Raw genomic sequence first — 7,289 nt, forward strand, 5'->3', positions numbered from 1 at the left:
AAAGTTGCCGGAAGGGGACATAGAAGACTATAATCTCTATAGAATGGAAAGCCAGCTCATCATAGCAGGGAAGATTGTGATCAGGTGACCTGTGTGCTTGCTCAGTTTGATGTCCAGGTGCCAAGTAACCATTTGAGGCAACTTCAAGGCTCCTGTTCTCCCTTCTGAGGGTTCTTTTATCTTTAAACCAGATTTGGACCAGGCACCCCTTCAAACAGAAGACTGCCAATAGAATGCTCTGCATTCTAAGCAAGGCAAGTGGGAGCAAAAGCCACAAACCTGCCACTAAGGAGCTCTGAAACATGTGAAGAGGGGTTCCACATGTACAAGGGGGCTGCTTTAGTAGAAAGAACCCTTAGAACGGGCGTAACAGGTTATTATACGGAGTTCTTCTCTCTCCTCTGCCAAATTGCATGCACAGAAGAACAGGTGCGCCACACAGTGATAGCAGAGAAGCACAGGTACAGCAACTTGGGATAGCTTCTGGTACACCCAGGGCCAGCAGGAGAGGACAGATTTTCCAGGCTGCTGCATCTCAATCTGGAACATAGTGACCATTTATTAATTTGCAGCCCAATACAAATCCATGTTGACTTGAATGTACTCAAAATTTCTTTCCGCCACATACCACTCAGCAATGCAAATGTCTTTTTTTGGGGGTGTGTGTGGTGATTGACTTTGATTCCCATTTGATGCAAGGTCACCTATTGACTCCAGTAATTTTGATTTCATTTTTTTAAAAAAAACCTAATCAAAAGTGAGTTTGATGCTAGTAATGTATCCTTTTTGAAAACACACACACGAGAACAACGTGAAATTGAATGGAATCCAGCAAAGCTTTCAAAAGGGCATAAATGCTAATGGAAGCAGGGTTTGCATGCCTGTTGGCTAACTGAATGAAGGCCAGGGTGCTATGCTGAAATATATTTTACAGACACCTGACTTCGTACATTGTTATTGGAAGGCATGCTAATAAGAAATCTGCACGCTGACAAAGGAATAAGGCTGGGATGCAGCATAGTTTCTGAAGCTAGGAGTACTTAAAGCAGGGGGAACCAACATGATGCCCTCTAGAGATGTTCATGGAATCACAGAATCTTACGAGTTGGAAGGGATCCCAAGGGTCATCTAGTCCAACCCCCTGCAATCCAACATCTGCTTAAAAACCTCCAAGGAAGGAGAGTCCACAACCTCCCGAGGGCGTTCGTTACACTGTCACACAGCTCTTAACATCAGAAAGTTTTTCCTGATGTTGCTGGACTACAGCTCCCATCATCCTTGACCATTAATCATGTTGGCTGGGACTGATGGGAATTGGAGTCCAACATATCTGCAGAGCCATCACGTTGGCTATCACCTCTTCCCATGTTCACATTCCCAAATACTCAGATCAACATCTGAGGCTCTGTTGTGCAGTACTGGTGTGGGGGGGGGCGGTACTTGGGGCAAGGCCTTTTTTAGTTGTGGCCCCAGTGCCGTGGAGTGCCTTCCAAGGTGGGATCAACTCCTGGCTCTTTTGCTCCTTGCTATTTGACAGCCAATGAAATCATGGTTGTTTCTGAAGGCCTTTGGGGATGATGCTGGCTCATAATGCTGGTTTTATCGCTACCTTAGCTTCTAATCTGTTTTTTAAAAAAACATTGGCTGGTTCCCTCTATGTCCACAGCTGTACCCACCCTCAGTCCAAAGTTGCTCTTTCCACTTCTACTGTTCACCACTTATTTGCTGCCACCTGCTGTGAGAAGGAATTACATTGCTGCCCTACACTTCTGCTTCATGGCTCAACTATCACCAACAGGTACCGACCTTGCTGGTCCTTGGTTGCTACGCCTTCTTCTCAAAGAGCTGATATTCTCTCTCTCTCTCTCTCTCTCTCTCTCTCTCTCTCTCTCTCTCTCTCTCTCTCTCTCTCTCTAGCTGTTCCAGTCCTAGGCATGGAGACAGGAGCAGGGGAAGACAGCAAGCAAGGGAAGGAAGGGGCTGGGGAAGGGATGAGCTTGTGCAGAATAAATTATTCAAATCAATACCATATATGCAAAATTGCTTATTTTGCATAAATGCCTTCAATTTGTATGCTGCATTCTGAGCTCAATATTTGATGTTGTTCAGAAAGTGGGTTTTCTTTTGCTGTTTCTTTTTTTTCTTTTTAATTCTGCTTTTGCACTGAGAGCAGGGAGGCACAAGGTGGAGAGGTGTCTGTAAGTGGTGGCAGTGGCGTAGCAATGGGGGGCAGCGGCCTGGGTGGGTGGGGCAGCAGGTTGGACGGCGCTGACCACCTCCGGCGGCCACCGCCATCGAGAAGATGCTTCTCGCCCAGGGCCTGCAGGAGATGATAGGATCCGTGAACGTGTCCAGAGCACAAGCGGTGCGCGCATGCGTCGTGCATCATGGCACATGCATCGTGATGCGTGACGCATGTGCGCAACGGACACCCCACCCCCTGGCGGGGTGCCTTCGGGTTTGCCGTCCTGGGCAGCCAGGCAGCTAGCTACGCAGCTGAGTGGTGGGCAATCAAGGCAATATGGTTAAAAGAAAGTGATTGGAGGTCAGGAAAGAGGGGCCACCTAATTACACAGCACACAGGATCTGCCTTCTTAAAACACTGAAGAAGCTGCTTACAGGCCCTGGTTGACCAGTCTGATACAGCCCTCTGCACCAGTGAGAGTTATTTTTGTGCCAAACACTGTATTTCCTATGTGCAAAGTAACATTTCTCTGATTAAAATAGTGATGTCCTATTCAATAATAATAATAATATTTATACCCCGCCCACCTGACTGGAAAAGCGGGACATTCCAGGATCAAATTAGAAACTGGGACAGCTTCTGTAAATCTGGGACTGTCCCTGGAAATTAGGGACACTTGGAGGGTCTGCATTAGAAACCTACAGAAACCCTCAGTTGCAGGCAGCAATGCTTCTGAATACCAGTTGCTGGAAGTTGCAGGAGGGGGAAGTGCTGTTGTTCTCAAATCCTGCTTGGTCACTGTGAGAGCAGCATGCTATAGTAGATGGGCCATTGGCCTGATCCATCAGGCTCTTCGTATGTTCTTGAACCCCTTAATCCAGGCATGGCCAAACTTGGCCCTCCAGATGTTTTGGGACTACAATTCCCATCATCCCTGACCACTGGTCCTGTTAGCTAGGGATGGTGGGAGTTGTAGTCCCAAAACATCTGGAGGGCCAAGTGTGGTCATGCCTGCAATCAGTAAGGACTAGAGAGGACCATACTTGGTGCCCGGTGAGAAGGTGGTGCAGTTGCTCACTATTAATCAAGGTAAAGGTAAAGGGACCCCTGACCGTTAGGTCCAGTCACAGACGGCTCTGGGGTTGCGGCGCTCATCTCACTTTACTGGATGAGGGAGCCAGTGTACAGCTTCAGGGTAATGTGGCCAGCATGACTAAGCTGCTTCTGGCAAACCAGAGCAGCGCACGGAAACACTGTTTACCTTCCCGCCGGAGGGGTACCTATTTTTCTACTTGTACTTTGACGTGCTTTCGAACTGCTAGGTGGGCAGGAGCGGGGACCGAACAATGGGAGCTCATCCCGTCGCGGGGATTCAAACCGCCGACCTTCTGATCGGCAAGCCCTAGGCTCTGTGATTTAGACCACAGTGCCACCCACATTCCATCAATCAAGGTACATTTGCACAAAAACGATGGCACAATACTACTAATAAAAGACTGGAGGCTTTAGTTGGGAATAGGATAGAAACCAAGGGGCCCCTGCATATTCCACTGCCCCCTCCTGCAGAGCTATAGTCTAAAAGAAGTGAGTAATTATCCTGCAGTGCAAGTCATGGCCTTATGTGCTCTCCAGCACAAGTAAATATTTGAATTTGATTTGTGCACCTGAACGGGCTACGCATTCCCCTACTAAACGCGACGCTAACCATAAGCTTGTGCAGTCAGATCAATATCTCCTGGTAACAATAAAGCTGCAGCTCTCTCACACAGTCGGACCAATTATATAGAGTAGCCAGCTCAAGTTTTGCCCAGGTTTCACAGCAATCAGGATCTGTCCCCTCACACTAATCTTCCCCAGGAACTCCCTGGGTTATCTCTAGTCATCCAATGCCCCCAGGGTCTTTCTATCTTGGCAGGGACTGCCACATGGCAGAGATTTACTGCCTCTGCAGTTGGGAGGCCAAAGGCATCAGGTCCTGGGGCCTTCGTGATTTTCTTTACCTACTGTGGTTCCTGTATTTAACTCTGACCGAATAGGCTGCAGCATAGAATCAACTGAATATGGGCCTTTTATAGGGACGTGCCTTTGGGGAGAATAAATGTTTTCACACGACACACGTGGGTAGGGGAGTCAGGGTTGGGACAGGGCAAAATTTTACAGAACACGCGCATTGGGGGAAATGATTGTGTGCAAAATGAACGAGTCACAGGGATAACCGGGGGGGGGGTGTGGACGGAAGAGAGGAGGAAAATCACAGGGGTAAGTGGGGGGGTTAGGGGGAGGAGAGGGGGGAAATCACAGCGATAAGCCGGGGGTGGGAGGAAGAGGGGGCATAATAGGTCATGGATCAGGACAGAGTTGGGGGACTCACAGGAATGAGGGAGGGGGATGAGGGGGGAATCATAGGGAGAAGCCGGGGGGTGAGGGGAGGAGTGGGGGAATCACAGGGATATGTCATGGATCGGCACAGGGTAGGGGAAATCACACAAATAACCCACAGCAACGCGTGGCAGGGCCAGCTACTTCCAAATATAAAATGAAGAGGGGACAAAAAGATACGCAACCTTGAGCTCCTGGGTGGGAAAGCAAGATACAAATCTACGCCACCCAGCGCATAGTTAAACTAGGGCATACAGTCCCACGAATGGCTTTAAAAGAGTATTAGACAAATTCATGGCTCCTAGCCAGAGGGGCTATGCTCTGTCACCATGGTCAGAGGCAATAATGGTTATTATTTATCATCATCATCATCATTTATTTATTTATTTAAATTTGCATACTGCCCTTCATCTGTAGATTTCGGGGCAGTTTACAACATAAAAATGCAATATAAAACACCAAATGCATAATAAAAACAAGAACAAAAAACATCAACAGATCAATAGCCCCCTTCCCCTTCTAGCAATACAAGTTGCTAGAAACTGTAACGTGCTTCTCATAGGTATCTGGTTGGCCACTGTGGGTGGAATTCAAAATGGTGCTATGTCAGTGCAAACACTGGAGCTTGGAACAGTCCCTCCTCCTCCTCTGCCCACATGCAATTTCAGGGGTTCTTCTGACACCTGCCAGGGGCATCAGGTATATGGGGCGCAAGGGGCTTCAGCCCCCCATATTTGGGGGCAGGTGGCTTTACCCCCCCCAATATTGAGGGGAGTCCCCCTGCTGCCAAGTGCCCTCCATGCATCCCAGCCCCTAGCCCAGGAGCCCAGGAACCAGGCGGGGGCTGGAATAAGTAAATCTGAAGATTGCCCCACCTGGCGTCACATGAGACATCATGTCCCTTCAAAGGGGCAAGTCAATTTTGGATGTGCCAAGAAGGTGCAGAAGCCCCCACTCAGGGCATTGGTTCTTCACACACATCTCTCTTTCCTCCATCCAGGTAACTAAGAGGCATTATCAGAGTGCAAGGACACATTCCAGCCAGGCAAAACCATTCACACAAGAGTGCAAAGTAGGGATGGTGAGGAATGTGGCCTGGAAAGAAGCAGGGTGTGTCCCCATCCCCCCCATTGGAACTCATTGGAATTCAGTTCTGGCACCCTCAGGTTGGCACCATTGCCATTCTAAGAGAACAAGGGAGGCATTCTTTCTCTAGGGAAAAAATAGCACTGGGAAGAGGAAATTGGGTGGTCAGACTGTGTGACCTGGGGAAGTCCAAAGGGCCCATTGCAGACCTCTGCACAACCTCATTCACCCCCCTGGCCTGTGGTCCTCCTCCCACCGAAACCTATCATATCATCATACATTACTCTTCATATACTCTAGGGGCAGTATTAGAATAAGTGCCAGGCTGCCAAAGTACCGGTACTTGTGGAAACTTTTTTCCTGGGGCTGCCACCTTTTTTGTGGTACGATTCCCATGCCTTTAAGGCTGGGGTGGAAAACCTCCAAATATTGCTGGACTAAAATTCCCATTGCCCACCCCCATGGGCCATGCTGGCTGGGACTGAGGGGCATTGGGGTCCAGCCCTCTGGTGAGTCCCTCCTATGCCACTGGAAAACCTCATATGTGAGTAAGCCCTGGTGGTAGTAAGCATGGCATACATGCTCAGATCAGAGCCACATGGCCATGGCACTGCCATCATTTCCCACAATGCCCTGAGGCAACAGTATGTGGGCTCCCAGAGCAAACCAAGTGGCACTGATTGGAACGCTGGGTTTATTTTTTTAAGGGGCGCCTAGCTAGAGCTGTGTGATCCTAGCAGCTCCCTTGGAAGTTCTTATTCTGATGTTGAACCTACCCTGTGGGCTCATCCAGACTTTGTAGGCACAGGTCCGTGCTTTCCAGGCATGGATCCAAGCAGTTGCTTTCTGTGCCAATGCTTCCTCTGGGAAAACCAGCTGTTTACCACTGAATTGGAGCAAGTGTCCATCTGTGGAAAACCCAATCAATGTTTGCTCCAATTTTGTGGTAAAAAGTGGGTTTTCCTGGCAGGACCAAAAAAAACCAACAACAACTGCTTGGACCCGTGCTTGGAAATCATGGGCTTATGAAGTCTGGATGAGCTCTGTGTCTGCTTTACCCTCATCAACACTCCAGAAACCTGGGAAAGAGAAAGGAATGTCAAGGACTGAATGACAAAATAAATAGCATTGGGCTATTATCAGAGCTGTGAACCAAATGAACAGGGGGTTTTTGGTTGGCAAATCTCTTGCCTTTTGACCCATTAATTCAGTTAAGTTTGAATAATCTTGCACGTTACCTCAGCCTCGGTGTATTTAAGTTACCTCACATTCCCTTCAATATCTCCACATAGCATCTGTATTCAGTGTAAGCACCTTTCTGAGATTCTGAGGGAAGTATGAGATAACTTAATAAGCAAAAGCTACTGCTCAATATTAAAAAGAAAGGGTATTGGCATCTTTAATATTTGCTTCTTTTCCCCATATTTCCCGATGACAGTAACAAAGCAGCAAAAAAATATTGAAAACAACTTTAAAACAAACTAACAGGTATGCTCTTAACTTGTAGTTCTTCTAATTAAAATTGCCTATCCCCACTCATTAAATCTTGGTTGACTAATCTACTGATCAGACCTGTACAACAATGAGCCTAACGTTGTGTTGGACTTTGGGGTTGACAGATCAAAACTGAAGATCGTTC

This window comes from Zootoca vivipara, chromosome 2 (assembly GCF_965207765.1).
Source record: "Zootoca vivipara chromosome 2, rZooViv2.hap1.1, whole genome shotgun sequence".
NCBI classification, from domain to species: domain Eukaryota; kingdom Metazoa; phylum Chordata; class Lepidosauria; order Squamata; family Lacertidae; genus Zootoca; species Zootoca vivipara.